Source organism: Pipistrellus hanaki, assembly GCF_964339955.1.
Source record: "Pipistrellus hanaki genome assembly, chromosome: 10".
NCBI lineage: Eukaryota > Metazoa > Chordata > Mammalia > Chiroptera > Vespertilionidae > Pipistrellus > Pipistrellus hanaki.
Window position 1 is genome coordinate 49,702,327 of NC_140512.1, and position 16,550 is coordinate 49,718,876.

At 38.9% G+C, this 16,550-nt stretch overlaps 1 protein-coding gene across 7 annotated transcripts in view; it reads right to left on the bottom strand.

Moving 5' to 3' along the window:
• CHRM2 (cholinergic receptor muscarinic 2) overlaps positions 1 to 16,550 on the bottom strand; it is a 137,651-nt gene that overhangs the window by 60,903 nt on the left and 60,198 nt on the right. For 3 of the 7 annotated variants that reach the window (XM_084896821.1, XM_084896824.1, XM_084896823.1), the window contains one exon: positions 14,253 to 14,398. The exons of the other annotated variants lie outside the window; for them this stretch is intronic. The gene's annotated coding sequence lies outside the window, so the exon portion shown is untranslated. The remainder of the gene's footprint in view (positions 1 to 14,252; positions 14,399 to 16,550) is intronic. 7 annotated transcript variants of the gene reach the window in all.

Genomic DNA, 16,550 nt, shown 5'->3' on the forward strand with positions numbered 1-16,550 from the left:
TTAGTGACTGTAACATGACAGGACCTTCTCTTGACTTTGCTTGGAGTTACATTTATATGTTTTCAGCAAATCAGGCTAGACATATTTATAGGTTCAAAGAGAACTATCAGAAGATACTTGTAACAGGTTATTAAAAAGATAAACATTTCAAGCCATGAAAAACATAAGGGAAACATAAATGCATATTACTAACTGAGAAGCTAACCAGGAAAGACTACCTGCTATGTGATTCCAACTATACAACATTCTAGAAAAGGCAAAACTGTCGAGATAGGAGTATGTGGTTTCCAGGGGTGGTGGCAGAGTGATGGATGGATAGGCAGATTTGGCAGGATTTGCAGGACAGTGAGTATCTAGATGATATTTGTAATGGTGGATACATGTCATTATTAGTTTATCCTGCGGGAAAGCTGTCCATTGTCTTCACTAGCAGAGAGGTGTGGACAAGGATCCCGGAATGTTGGTGACCCTGGAGCTCTGGCAAATGTCAGGGCTGTACACCCACTGTTTAGTCCAGACAATGGCAGTTGAAGCAACTTTCCTACCAGACAGTCATATAAATCTTTACTGATAAGATAGTCTGCCTGTTACTGGAAATTGCCTGCCTAAGGGTATTAGGTGTATCCCAAATTGAATAAAAACATGTTGAGACTGGTGCCCAAGCGGAGTCCTTCCTCTTGAGCTGGGCTCCTGCCTGGTTCCCCCAATATTTCTAAATTATTGTTTCTTGTCTCTTTCATTTGTGGACGGCCTCTCTTCCAGAGCCTGAACCCTGAACCACTCGGATATGGGACATTCACATTATCCAAACTCATAGAATATACAAGAGTGAACTGTAATGTAAACTATGGACTTTTGGGTGATCATGATGTGTCAGTGTAAGGTCAATTGTAGCTAAGATACCACTCTTTAGGGAGATGTTGATAATGTGGGGAAACACTGTATGTAAAAGGGGTAGGAATATGGGCAATCTCTGTATCTTCCTCCCAATTTTGCTGTGAACATCAAACTCCTCTACAAAAAGTCAAGTCTTTAAAATTGGGGGAGGGGGGATAAACCACTCTGGGCTGAGTGGAAGAAATACTAGTATGTGTGGAAAACCTACCATAATGTCCAGGACATGGCACTTTGTTTTGCTGCAGTTATCGTCATTGCTTTAATTATCTTTTTTTTTTTTAATTATTGATTTCAGAGAGAAGAAGAAAGAGGGAGAGAGAGATAGAAACATTGATCAGCTGCCTCCTGCATGATGCTTACTGGGGATCAAGCCTGAAATCTGAGCATGAGCCCTGACCAGGAACCAGCAACTTCTTGGTGCATGGGACAACATTCAACCAACTGAGCCACACTGGCTGGGCTGTTTTGAATATTTTATTTCCAATACTAGGAGAGAGACCTGGATATTCATGCACCCTCTACTCTTACTTAGCTGTAGGTTCTTGAGAAGTCATGTGACTTCTCAGTAGTTCATTTTAGTCTTACAATAATGATGGGCCAGAACTACAGTATGTCCGAGGCACCTTTTGGACTTAAAAGTAAATGATTCTGGAGTTGGTTGTGTTATGCCCAGACTTTGTGATCCCCAAGGACCACTAGGGAGCCGAGTCCTATGCAATAAACAAAAGAGCCTCTTCCATGCTAGCATGGGCTCTCTCCCACTCACACCGACAGCATGGCGGAAGAGAGACTGAATTTCGCCAGGCCCCTGGGTTTTACACTGGTGGTGATGTCACTGCTTTGGCTGACACTGACTGGTTGGGTCAGGGCCAGGGTCCAGTTACAAAATGGAGGATAACTCCACCCTGCCCCATAGTGGAGTCCGTAGTTTATCCTCACCCTGCCCTGCCCTCTCAGTTGCAACTGGATCATAAATTATATTGAAGGTCAAGTTAAGGCATCTGGACTTCATACTATTTACCATGGAAGAAACACTGAAGGGTTTTAAGATGGAGTCTGATGTAATAGTGGTAGTATTTTTGGAAGATTTAATCTCATAACAGTATGCAAAATAAATTGTACTAAGAAAAGCTTGGTGGTATGAAGATGAGAAGTTAATGAAGAAATCTCAGGCCTGAACAGATCCTCAGATGAATTAGAGCTCGGTCCTAGAATCTTTATGTAGGACAATACAATTAGCAGAGCAAGGCCAAGCCCCTGTTGTACTCGACAGTCCTTCAAATATTAGGGGACACTATGTTTCTACTTGGTGCCTGCTTGTCCAGGTTAAACTTCCTCAGTGGTGTCATCTGATCCTCAAATGAATATTACTTAACAGGTAAAGGTATTTCAAACTCAATAAATACCATTTATTATTTATTGGTTATGTTTTATAACCTTCCTAATTCATAGCTTTTTCATATGCAATATGAACATAATAATACCTAACTCCCAGGGTTTTGGAAAGGATTACATAAAAATGCTTCAGTTCATGGTTTGGAGTTTAATAAATGTTCAATAAATAGTGATGTGTGACTATCGTTATGCCATCCTACTTGCTTCCTCTGGGAATATTCCAGATTGTAAGTGCATTTGTTAGTTTGTGATGCAGAATTAATAGTAATAATCTTAAAGGTTACCTGTGCCAGGTTCCCTTTTGAGCACCTGGGCTATATGCCATTAAGCCTCATAATCACTCTATAGCCATGTGCTATTGTTCACTTCATTTCACAGTTGAAGAAACTAAGACACAAGATGATTAAGTAAGTTTCCCAAAGTCACACACCAGAAGGCAGTCATAAAGCCAGGATTTAACCAAGCAATCCAACTCCAGAGTCTATGCCCTTAACCACTACATACGAATTCCTCACAGAAAGTGGTGCTGTTGACTGCTTCTTGCCCAGGTCACTGCCTACGGTAGTGTTCATGGCTTTATAGCATCTGAACCACACTACAGCTGTACTGGTTTTGCCATCAAATTAACTGAATCTTTAAAAAAACAACTGGTGTCTGCTTCCTGATTGGTTTATTTTTTCAAACCCTAATGTACAGTGTTGTTCTTATTATATTAAATGTCATCTAATTAGTTTTGGCTCATTATTTGAACCTGCCAACAACATTTCTGATTGTAAATAGTAAAGCAATCCTGTTCAGCTATTATTATCCACAATATAATAAATGGTGTTTTTTTTTTCTTGGGCTTTATTTGAGCTATTAATAAACATATTACAAAGCATAAGAACTAAGAACAGAACAAAAGCCCACTAGTGACTCGTTCCCAGACAAACATTAATCTCAGTCAACAGTCACCAGATAGAGCTGTATAACTGGACATTAACTCATTTAAATAAATCTTACATTTCACAATGCTTCATTTTTATTGCAAGTACAGTTTCTTCTGTGAAACTTCATCAAATGTCAATTTAAAATACACTAAAATGTGAGTTTTATGTTTTTTCACTGCACCAGTTATGTGACCTTTCCTTAAATCATTTCATTTAAATGATGCTCTATCTCCTCACTTGAGAAATATAGGTGGTAAGTCCTGCTGTACTTATTTTAATTATTTTTGTTAGAATCAAATTAAAGAACAACTAACATTAATTATATGATCTTTCAATCCCATGATTTTACTTTAAAGAGAAAAATAGCATAACATTTACATAGAATACTAACATAAAAAGAGTCTATTTGCATATTTATTTTTTACTTACTCTTCACAGTAACCTTAGTTAGATAGAGGAAATATTACACTTACTTTACAAATGTAAAAAAGAAATCAAAGCTTAAGAGGTTGATTTCCCAAATGTACAGAACTTGAAATGGGCACAACTTGAACCTGACCTCACGTCTGTTTAACTTAAGTACATAGTATTGTTATTAAAACCAGTAAAGCCCTGATTAAAATGGTAAGTTAAACAGGCTCTACACCTGAGTAAGTCCATAAAAGAGAGTTAAAATGGTCGTTTTGTTTGTTTGTTTCTTTCTTTCTTTCTTTCTAAAAGGAAACAAAACTATTTCTCTCAGAGGGAAAGAGTCCTGGGGTTGGTATTGCCCAGGAAGAGGACCTGGGTCACTTATCCTTTCTGCTGCTGCTCCCTCATGGGAACAAGTAGGTTCATGTTTGGGGTGGCTAAGTGGAGGCATGTAAAAAGAGGCCAGCAAAGAAGTGTCCCTAACTAACATGATCATCTCCAGTGACCCTGCCTCTGAGAAGTGGGATTATTTAAATATTAATCTGCTTCACGAGTACTCCTCGGTTAAACTTTCTGAGGCCTGATAACAAGGCTGCTCTGAGGGAGAAGCCACGTTCCGAGCCATGGACTGTTCCAGAGCAGTGTGCGGAGAAAGTATTCAGATCCTGACAGAAGAGGAAGCAAGGGTCAGTTCACCTAACACCACCCCGCTGGCCATTTCCCAACTCCCAAAATGCCTTCCATTCCCCTTTCATCAGGAGTGAAGTCCAACTGGCCTGTGTGGTTCAGTGGCTGAGCATCAACCTATGAACCAGGAGGTCACATTCCTGGTAAGGGTATATGCCTGGATTGCAGGTTTGATTCCCAGTGTGAAACATGTAAGGCAGCTGATCAATGATTCTCTCTCATCACTGATGTTTCTCTCTCTCTCCCTCCCTCTCTCCCTCCCTCCCTCCCTCCCTCCCTGAAATTTATTAAAAAAAAAAAAAAAAAAAAAAAGTGAAGTCCAGTGATCCAGCTGCATTCATGGCCCTGCCATGACAATGTTGATGCTTTTGCATGCACTATTGTGAAGACAGCAGGCTCCACTCCTCTTTATTCTGGGGACAAACTTTCAATTAAAGAGCAACCACAGGAGGCCCTCACCCATTGTGTTTCTTGCAAGAAGTACCATTATTGACCATGTGTTGGGTGATAGAAGACAACTTGGACTCTATTTCCCCTTCCTAAGTAATATGCAATAGCTATGTTTGATGTCAGAAGTGTGATTTCAAGACCTGATTTTTCTTTTCTTTTCTTCTTTTTTTTTTTTAATTCAACTCATGTATTTACAACAATCAAAAGAAACTTCTCCATGCTTCTCCATTTAGATAAGTGTATAAGGCTCATTTTCTCATCAACTTACTTGAAAACCTAATTAGACTCAACCAGATGTTGTGTTTAACACCAATAGATGTGGCAAGCAGTTGGTTTTTGACAATAACACAAATGTCAATTCAAACTTTACCCATAGGTCTGGAGCCTAATGCAATCACAATCATCGCTTCTTTTCCTATTTTTAGTTTATTAGGTAGAAAGGGTGGCTTGGGGGTGAATGTACTATAAGATTGTGAATCTTCGGGCAAGCTAGAGCTTAGAAAAAATATTGACATTTTAAAAAATTATTGAGAAAAAAATAGTTTCACTAAATTCTGAAATTAATTTTTGCATACAGTTTGGCTTCTTATTCATCTTTAGGAATTAAAAGGAAAAAAAAGGAATTTTTTAAGAGCCAAAATTCTCCCTAACTCTAAAGTTACCCTAACTATCCTGAGCCTGTATGTTTAAGTCAATGAGAATGAGAACTTCACTTATATGGCAATTAAAAATGGATGATTCTTTAGATTCCTGAGTAAATCAGAAAAAAAAAAATGAAAATCTAACTATGTTTTTCCAGCCAAAACCCCTGACTTCAGGCCAGACAGAAAAGCTGAAGAATATTAGCATTCAGAATGTAACAAGGTGTAATGTTTTCCTAGTTTAAATCACTGGGCTTATGAGAAGCTTTGTTCATGTTGACTGGTTTGCTGGAAGTTGTTTGATCTTGGTACTTGAAGGCATGTGTGACCTCAATCTGTTTGAAATAGAGTAGATTATAAAAGAGAAGTTATACAAAGTATCCATTTATATCCAGACTCCTCAAGCTAGAGTCTTTTCAACTTATAATAAACGCAAATAGAGACATAAGGAGGTCATATGAAAGAAAATGTTAAGTGTACTATCACAACTTATGTAAAATGTTACAGGTATTTGAAATTTTTGAAAATAATAGTTGATTTTGTTCCTGATTGCAAAGTAGCACAAGGTAACCGTAGAAAATTTAGAAAAATGCATACAAAGAGAATAATAATTGTGCTTAAGGTTGTCTATATTACATCAGTTCGTTTTTTTTTTTTTTTAATATAAAGAACTGAAGTAATACACACACACACAGAAAAGGGTCATAAATGATTTATCTATGACTGATCTGTACTCTCGATGGGTGATTTATAGTTTAAATTAGGTAATTCATTTTAAAGCAATTTTTACATTAATATTCAGCAAACCTATTAGTAGGTGTCTATTAATCACCTATAATATCTAGCCACAGTACAATGTATTGTAACATTTGTAGCTTCCACCTTTGTTCCTAACTATGGGAAATTCAGAGATTGAGTGACATTTAAAATGTTCCCTTTTCTCTAGTTGTCTCCTGCATAAATATATTTGTCAAAAGTATGTCATAAGCAAAGACACCATTCAGCTCATCAACAATAGAATTTCATCACTTACTTGACATTAGGGGAGTACATGGCATTGGAAAGGGACATTACTTCACATATGTTGGTATTTTGGACCATAATCATTTGTATCATTCTGGTTACATTGAGATGAAAAATCCTTACCTAATTCAAATCTTGAATTCAATTTTTGTCAAGAGTTCAGGATTAGAACAAATTTTTTTGTCAAGAGTTCAGGATGAGACACAAGTATGAAGGTACAATATACACTTAAACATCACCCTCCCAGAGGTAGTAGAGGGAGTGTCATTGGTAAGGCACCAACAAAGGCAGCAACCATAGTGTACATTTAAGGTAAATATCACTGAGGATTAACAGTAGAGGCTCTGGTATTGGGTTAGGTCCATTCTGTTTTCTCAGGGAAGATGTTTCCAGAGATCTAATGTTTAGGTGAGGATGAAGTTAGCTATTCCCTGTCCTAATCTAGCAAAGTCTCTCATATTCTCCAAGGATATGAACACTTTCTGATAAAAATACCAATCAATACTGTGAGCTCAAAGATGGTTCCCTGCCTCCAATGTAACCTAAGCTAATAAAAATAAGCAAGAATAGCAGGATAGGGTCATCTAAGCAGCCAGCACATTGTGAAACAACTTCCAAAAGGACTTCAGAGCAGAAACCAGTTTGGCTCAGTGGATAGAGCGTTGGTATGCAAGGTTCGATTCTGGTCAAGGGCATGTATATTGGTTGTGGGCACATTCCCTGTGGGGGGTGTGCAGGAGGCAGCTGGTTGATGTTTCTCTCTCATCAAAGTTTCTAGCTCTCTATCCCTCTCCCTTCCTCTCGGTGAAAAATCAATATATATATATATATATATATATATATATATATATATATATATATATATATATATATATATATATAAAAAAAAAAAAAAAAAGGACTTCAGATTCAATAGGCATAGCTGTTCCCTAAGAGGAAAATTCAGAGTTCAAGACAGTCAGTGTGTTAATCTTGGTCCCTAATTCCTAAGTTACATAGCACAGAGGAAAAACACATACGGTAATCACTAAGCCAGTGATGTCTGACAACAATGATGATGTCTCCAATCAGAATCGTGGGTAACTAATATCAGTGGTGATTCCAGTGTTGACCCAACAATGGTTTTTCAGGTCTTCCTATTAAGGGATTCAGTAGAATACTTTTTCTAGTTTTCATAGTACAAATTTTGGACTTTTGTTTTATTTCTGAGTATTTTTTTTTTTTACTTTTAATGTTATTATGAATAAATTACTTTCTTAATTTCATTTCAGATTTTTCATTGCTAGGGTATAAAAGTATGGTGTTTTTGTATTGATCTTATATCTTGCCTCCTTGCAGAAGTCAATGATTAAATACTAGGGGCTCGGTGCACAAAATTCATGCATGGGGCAAGGGGACCTTCAGTCCAACCTGCACCCTCTTCAATCCGGGATCCCTTGGGGGATGTCCAACTGCCTCTTGCAATTTGGAACCACTGGCTCCTAACTTTTTACCTGCTAGCCTGATCTCCCCTAACTGCTCCCCTACTGGCCAGATTGCCCCTAATCACCTCTGCCTCACTTTGAACCCAGGACCCAGGATTCCCTCCTCCAGCCAGTCGTAGGCACTCAGGACTCGGGCTTCCTTCCCTCTGGTCGGCTGCAGGCACCCAAGACCCAGGCCAGCTTCACTCGGGGCTGGCCACAACTACAGGGGACTGTTGGTGGGCAGCTTCACCTGGGCCACAGCCACAGGCTCTGGCACCTGGGACTATGGGGTGGGAGGCTTGTCCCTCTCCCAGACCACAGCCGTAGTCACAGGTATTGGTGCCCAGGACTGCAAGGCAGGCAGCTTGTCACTCTCCCGGGCCGCAGCCTGGCTGGTCCCCATTCCTCTCTCGGGAGATCATTTGTACCTGGATGGTCTCCATTCCTCTCTCCCCAAAGTTGAGTGTCTGAGCCTTATAGCATGATGACGTGATGACTATTTGCATATTAGCTCTTTATTATATAGGATAATAGTTTTTTCAGGACTTCTTTAAGCTTTTTTATATAAGGATTATATTATCTCTAAATAAAGGTAATTTACCACTTTTAGAATTGAATACCTTTTTATCCCTTGCCTAATTGCCTTTGCCAAAACGTCCCATACAATATTGAATAGAAGTGAACATCCTTGTCTTGTTACTGATCTTAGGGGAAAACATTTAGTCTTTCACAATTAAATTTTATGTTTCTGTGTTTTTTTATGGATGCCTTTTATTGGGTTAAGGGTATTGCACAGCATTCCTACTTAGTTAAGTGTTTTGTTTTCTTTTTAATCTTGATGACATGTGGGATTTGGTCAAATTTGTTTTGTTTTGTTTTCTGTTTAATGAGATGATTGTCTGTTTTTAGTATATTTTATCATTTTGATATCTTGATCATTCAGATGTTAAATCAATAAATCTCACTTGATTATTATGTGTGATCATTTTTAAGGTTATTGAATTCCACTGTTAGTATTTTGTGAAGAATTTTTTATATTTTTATTTTTCATAAGAGATATTGCTCTATAGTATGTGTTTGTTTGCCTGGTTTTGTGTCAGGATAATACTGAGGCCTGGGCCTGGACTTTCTCTGCAGTGAATTTTACAATGACTAATTCAATCTCTTTATTTGTTATACAGGATGTCTATTCAAAAATTTTATTTGAGTCAGTTTCACCAGTTTGTGTGTTTCTAGAATTTTGTCCTTTTTATCTATGATATCTAACTTATTAACATACAATTGTTTATAGTATTTCTTTATAGCCCCCTTTTTATTTCTATAACATCAATAATGTAAATTCAAAGCAACTCATTATTGTTTTATCAAATGCAGCCTATATAGATTACCAACATCTAAAACTGGTTTTATTTTTTTTAAAATATATATATTTTATTGATTTTGTACAGAGAGGAAGCGAGAGAGGGATAGAGAGCTAGAAACATCGATGAGAGAGAGTCATCGATCAGCTGCCTCTTGCACACCCCCCACTGGGGATATGCCCGCAACCAAGGTACATGCCCTTGCCCGGAATCGAACCCGGGACCTTTCAGTCCCCAAGCCGACGCTCTATCCATTGAGCCAAACCGGTTTCGGCCTAAAACTGGTTTTAAAAAGAAGCTCCTCCAAAACTCTCAGCAGCTTGGTCCCTTGTCCTCTGTGCGGGCTCCCAGGTGACCTTAGGAAAGCCCTCTGATGCTCCAGAACACACTTTGAAAGTCTAGTATGTAGGGTAAGCATTATAAGTTTGTTTTTTTGTTTGTTCCTGGTCAGCCAACTGAAATTTAGGTGTACCCAGGATATTCTGTTTTGGGACCTAGATGTCTGGACTCGAAATATATTTTTCAGTCACTTCTCTGGAAGTGAAAATTGAAGCAAGACAAAATTGAATAAGTGGTTCAGAAAAGAAATGCAGTTGTCAAAGGATCAGGTCAAGGAGGCAAGTCTGGACAGAGTAAGTCAGATTTGCCAAGTCAACGGGAAGACACGGGAGTGTCTAGGAGGGTACATTATGGAGCAAACAAGAAATAATTTCCAAAAGATCTTTGTGCAATGTGGTGGTTTGTATGATTAACAATCCACTGCCACTAATCATTAATTGTCTGCCCCTTTAGGATGTGCCTCACTTGGCCTCCTCACTCACAGGATGCAAATGCAGTCTTCGTGGCTCCAGGAGATTTTCACCATTTCTATTTGCTGCCTTAAGCTGCGCCTGCTGCTTTGATGTGTGGAGCTTGCCACTTTAGGATTCAAAGTCTTTATCACTTAACTGCTATACTTAGTCATTATCTCTCCCTGGGTTTTGGCTGTTCCTGCTGTGCATTCACAGGAACAAAAATCCCTTTCTGTCTTTGTGTCCAAAGTGGTTCAACTGAATAGGAGGCTAAAGTGCCATCACTTCTCCACATACTCCATTTCTCTTATCAGAAAAGACACATTTTTTAATGTGTTTTTTTTTTCTCTGTTATCTATACTCACTGCCAAATAGGTACTGAAGATGTTTATAAACATTAACCACACACATACCTAAGCCACTGAAACTAAGAATGAATTGAAATGATCCTAGCAATGTAAATAAAGAAGTAATTTTATAAGAAAACTTATGATAAGATAATGCCTGTTCCTGAACACCTTGTTAAATTCCAAGACTCCTTCAGATAAAGCAAATTGGGAAGAATATGGAAAGAAAACCTTCTGGCCATTACTTTTTACTAAGAAACCAATGAAATTTTTAATTGCAGCATTCAAATAGCTGCCAAAAATATCTCCTAGAGAAATGTTTCTCAAATTTTAATGTTCAAACAAAGCAGGTGAAAATCCTATTAAAATGCGTATTATTTTTCCCAAAAGTTCAAGGCCTGAGCATCTGCATTTCCAACCAGATTCCCAGATGAAGTTGAAGCACAGTAAGATCCTTTTGAAACCTTTACTGCTGGTACATCCATATGGCAATTCAGCAAAGGACAACAGCAAAAAAATTTTAAATAGAAAAAGAAAATTATATCCCTAAAGATAAAGATGACAAAAAGAAGCAACTAGCAAATAATTTGGATTTTTAATTACTGAATTAATAATGCCCTTTTCCATTCAAAATGAATTTAAGACACTTCACATACATTTAATATAAGATTTTCTGGTATAATTAGTACAAAAAAGAATGGACAATAGAAATGCCACTTAAACATATAACCACACACAAATAAGTTACAGCTCTACCTATCAGCCAGAGTAGTAGATGAAAAGAAAAGTACAGTGTAATTTGAGAGATTAAACCAATTTAAGTATCTTCTAGATTGACAAAATTCTCAATTAGCCAGCATATGAAGTTTTGTGACAATGAAAGGAGTCATTATTTGTTGAATAAAATAATAAATATGTCAATGCAAAATATGAAACATATAGCTCAGAAAATCTATAGATCAGATACTCTAGTATTGTATTCCTTTAAATATATGTTATACAAATAGAAATAACTTTTAAGAAATTAAATTTAGCTAGATTATCACTATTGTTGGTGCCCATTCTTTATCACTAATCTTTATTTCTTTGTTCTAATTGTTTCTCAGACATAACATATATTAAGCCTTCTTTTTAAAATGCAACCTGTCAATCTATGTCATTTAATGTAACATTCAGTCCATTTATATTTAGTACTAGAGGCCTGGTGCACAAAATTGTGCACAGGTGGGGTCCCTCGGCAAGGCTGGTGATCAGAGCCAATCAGGGGTGGGGGGCGCGGCTGGCCAGGGGGAGGGACCATGGGAGGTTGGCTGGTTGCAGGAGGTTGACAGTGGGAGCGCACTGAGCACCAGGGGCAGCTCCTGCATTAAGTGTCTGCTCCCTAGTGGTCAGTATACATCAGGGGTCCTCAAACTTTTTAAAGTGGGGGCCAGATCACGGTCCCTCAGAGAGCTGGAGGGCCGGACTATATGAACTACTAATTCCTACTGTAACACCTCGGCTGCGCTCACTGCCCAAAAAACCTGGCGGGCCGGATCAGACTCCTCTGCGGGCTGCATGTGGCCCGCGGGCCGTAGTTTGAAGACCCCTGGTATACATTATAGCAACTGGTCATTCAGTCGCTTAGGCTTTTATATCTACACTAATAAAAGAGAAACATGCAAATTAACCATCACTCTGCCACACCCATAAGCAATGCCCACCAGCCAATCAGGAACAAGTATGTAAATTAACCCAACCAAGATGGCGGTGGCCACAGAGCTGGAGCAACCTGGAGGTTAGGGTTTCCCTGGCAATGGCCTCCACTCAAGGCCAGTAGGGGCTGGGGATAGTTGGAGGTAATGAGGACAGCTTGGGGGAGGGAGGTGTGAGCAGGCCAGCAGAAGGGCAGTTGGGGGTGAGCAGGCTGGCACGAGGGACAGTTGGGGGTGGTCTGGCTGGCAGGGGGGCATTTGGGGGCCAGCAGGCTGGCTATGGGGGGCAGTTGGAGGAGAGCAGGTTGGCAGGCAGGCAGGTGAGCAGCTGGAGTCAGCAGTCCCGGATTGTGAGAGGGATGTCCAACTGCCAGTTTAGGTCCAATCTCTGTAAACCGGCAGTAGGACATCCTTTGAGGGGTCCCAGATTGGAGAGGGTTCAGACTGGGCTGAGGAACACCCCCCACACCCCCATGAACGAATTTTGTGCACTGGGCCACTAGTATATAGATAATGATTAATAGGCTTGAAATTAATCCTCCCATTTAATATGATTATTTATTCTCCTTTGTGTCTTCTTTGTCCTCTTTCCTCTTTTCTTATTTCTGCTGGTTTGAGATATATTTTATTTATGTCCTTGTTAACTTGGAGGTTCATTATATCCCTCTGATTATTAACCATTTTGCTGAATAAACAGACACGTTTTTCCACTATTGTTTGAAAACAGAATACCAAGTATTATACTCTTCCTACAATTTGCTGTGTTTCTAGTTTCACAATTGCTTTTGTTGTCCACATAAATAATTTCTTCCCTATATGATTCAGAGTTTCCTTATTCAATTAACCCAAAGTTTATCATGCCCCATCCAGTTGAAAGCTCTGGTCTGGAGGGATAAGACTCAGAGTGGCAAAAAGGAGGGAAGAAATAAGGGGACTAGAAATAGCAGAAGTCGTCAAAAGCAGAAATTCTTCTTGTTTCCAGGGCCTGAACTTCTTGAAGGAGGTTACCCTGGAACCTGGTAGAGGTGAGGTGGTGGCTATTATATATATTTATCTCCCACAGCTTCCTTTGGTTGGCAGTAAAAACATGAGTGGGTCTAGACAGAATATATAGCCTCCTCAGCTGAATAGCTATGTCTATAAACACTGAGTGACAAGATATACATTTCTTCTTGCTTTATTCAGAAAAATTTATTGTGCCTTTGGAGGCAAGGAAGGCATTCGAAAGTTTTGAAATAGTTCAAAATAAGTTTGGAACCTCCATACTATTTTCCATGTTAGCTGTGCCAATTTACATTCCCACCAGAAGTGCATAAGGCTTCCCTATCCTCCACCTGCTCACCGACACTTGTTTTCTCTTGTCTTTGTGATAACACCCATTCTAACAGGTGATATCTCATCGTGGTTTTACTTTTTCATCTCCATAAAGCTGAAAAAATTAAGTTGTCTTAATACAATTTGTAAATTTGAAGCCAATCCCAAGGTACAAGTTAATGGGGGGAAATGTAAATTGATGAAAGGTTCTATACCTCTACCTATTCACCCTGGGAAAAAATAGCTTCAGGCAGGGGGCTGGGACTCAGAAAGCCCAAATGTTGATTAGAAGCTTAGACCTTTCAGCCTTACCCCAACCTCCAAGCAGAAGAGGATTCCTGGGGATTGAGTTAATAAGCAATCATGACTGTGTGATGAAACCTCCATGAAACAATGCTAAATGACAGATATTGGGGAGCTTTGGGGTTGATGAAGGCATCCACATTCTAGGGGGGGGGGGGGTGGCATGCCTCAGCTCTTCAGGGACAGAAGCTCCTGTGGTTGGGATCCCCATGGATCTTGCCCAGTGTAGCTCTTCATCTGACTATTCCTTTGAATCATTTATAATATGATGCATAATAAACCAGTAATAGTGTTTCCCTGAGTTCTGTGAGTCACTATAGTAAATTACTGAACCAGAAAAGGGGTCCTGGGAACCCCTTCCATTCAGTGACAACACTGTAGATGGTGGGTGGCTAAATGAGAACTTTGTCAATCTAGAAGAGGGGTAGGAAACCTTTCTTCTGCCATGGCCCATTTGGTATTTATAACATCAGTCGAGGACTATACAAAATTATCAACTTAAAATTAGCTTGCTGTATTTGGTCAAACATTTTATTAACTCACCTCTAACCTTGGCTTGGCCAAACCAAAGGATTTCTTGGGCCTTAAAGGTTCTGGGGGCCGAACATTACCCATCCTTGATCTAGACTCTCAAACCACTTTAGCCAGCTGGTCAGAAGTACAGGAAGCACAGGATTTGGGATTGGCATCTGAAGTGGGAAAAAGTCCTATGAGACTGAGCCCTTAATCTGTGGGGTCTGCACTAACTCTGGGTAGTAGTGTCAGACTGCATTGAACTGTAGGACACCCAGTTGCTATCTGGAGAGTTGGAGAATCGATTGGCATGGGAATAACTCACACATATTTGGTACCAGAAGTGTTGGAGGTAAAACCAGATCATAAAGGAGAAAGAGGTGTTCTTCACCCCAGGCTGTGTTTCATGCACATAATAGGATCTAAGAGGAGGGAAAGCTCTTTATGGATCAGACACAACTAATAATCAATATCGACCTTTACTGTGCTTTACTCTGTCAAGAATACACCCACCTACATCTATATTTTGTCCTCACAGCAGCCCTTTGAGTTGGGTGCTATTTTTGTTTCCATTTCCATTTCAAGCTACATAATCTTATTCTCAAAGGTTAAATGCTTTACCCCTGAAACAGAAGCCAGTAAGTGGTTCAGTTGGCATTCAAACAAAATATCTGATTCAAAATCCTGGTCTTTTTCCAATATGTAACCTTGTCAAGAATGGTAAAGCAGCAGCCCCTTTGCTCTACAGTCTTAAAATCATGAGATAATTCTTCTCTGAAGAATATTTACCAGATAATCTCATTAAGAAAGAAATAGCAGCTGGAATAGCCACACTGCTAACTCAGTCAATCAGTTCTATTGTTTACAATGCATACAAGTAAAATGGGCGAATATCAAAAACATCGTTTCCTCTGATGTTTTGAAGCATTCATTATGAAGCATGTGACTTTGCTCTAGGATCAACATAGTATAACATGTGCAAACCTCCCCCTCACCACCCAGAAAAGAATCACTACAAGCTATTGAGTGTCTATCACTTTCCAGTCTCTATGCTAGCTATATTACATATTTTATTTGCTTTAACATACAACAAATTTTCTCTCTACCAAAATATTATTTTTCTATTAAAATATTGTTACTTTTCAACCTACTCATGGGAACCAGGAGGTTCAGAGAGGTTAATTAAATTGCCCAAGGTCACACAGTCAGAAAGCTAGAATTTGATTCCAGGTTTAACCATTATAGTAACTTGGAGCAACTTTTTCTTTTTCCTCCTCCGGTCCCATCTCCTTCTTTTGACTAAGGTTTTCTTGTTCTCCTACATTTGCTTTTCCCTTTCCTGGTCCACTCTGTGCAAAGTTCTGTCCAGCAATACCATAGAACAAGAAGCAGTTTTGTTTCTGGGGAAAGCTTGGGGATATGAGATGTAAAGCCTGATTTCTACTCAGAGTGATGACAATCCTTTGTACTAAAGACCCTCTGGGCCTATCAGAGAAAGCTCCCAAATTTATAATTCTCTTTTCAGGGTCTATATCCTACTTTCTAGGAGTAACCAACTTAAGGCAAGATTTAACTCTCTGCCCAGAATTGAAGAATTTCTACTCTCACACCTCTATTTAAATGACTACTAATGATGAGAATGACAATGAGGGGATGTCTGATTTCTCTGAGGAACAGAACTCTACTGATCCTATTTCCACATGGAGCCCAAAGAACTTGTCACTTGAGTGAAAGCATTATTTTAGAAATGTTGCCCACAGGTGTGGCATTGTAGGCTTATTTATTCTATACTATAATTTATTTGTATTCTATACTTATTTATTATACTTTAATTTGTATATTCTGGCATAAGTAGTGTTTCCTATAGGTCTGTTTCCTTAAGGAGTTTTTAAAAGAACATAGTGCCCTTAATAATATTTAGCTTCCTTTTTAAAGCTTTGTTATCTCAGATCTATCAACTGATGGTGCTACTTTTGGAGCTAAAAGAAATATTAACTATGACCTGTTCAGTCAGACAGTCACACACACACACTTTGCTAGTAGCAAGTACCCCTGAGACTGTAACCCCGGTGCTTTAGCGCCTGGTCCAGAGCACCTTCTGCCCATCATCTTTTACTCTGTCTCCACTAGAAGTAAAATAACAATAATGATAATACGTATAACAACTTTGTGTTATGTGTACAAATAACAAGTTTGTGTGCTTACTGTATATGTAGGTACTGTTTTAAGATCTTAAGATATTGTGTCTTTATTTACTCCTCACTACAACACTGTAAATTGGATGCTTTATTATTCTCATTTTACTAATGAAGTAGTTTATAAACTTGC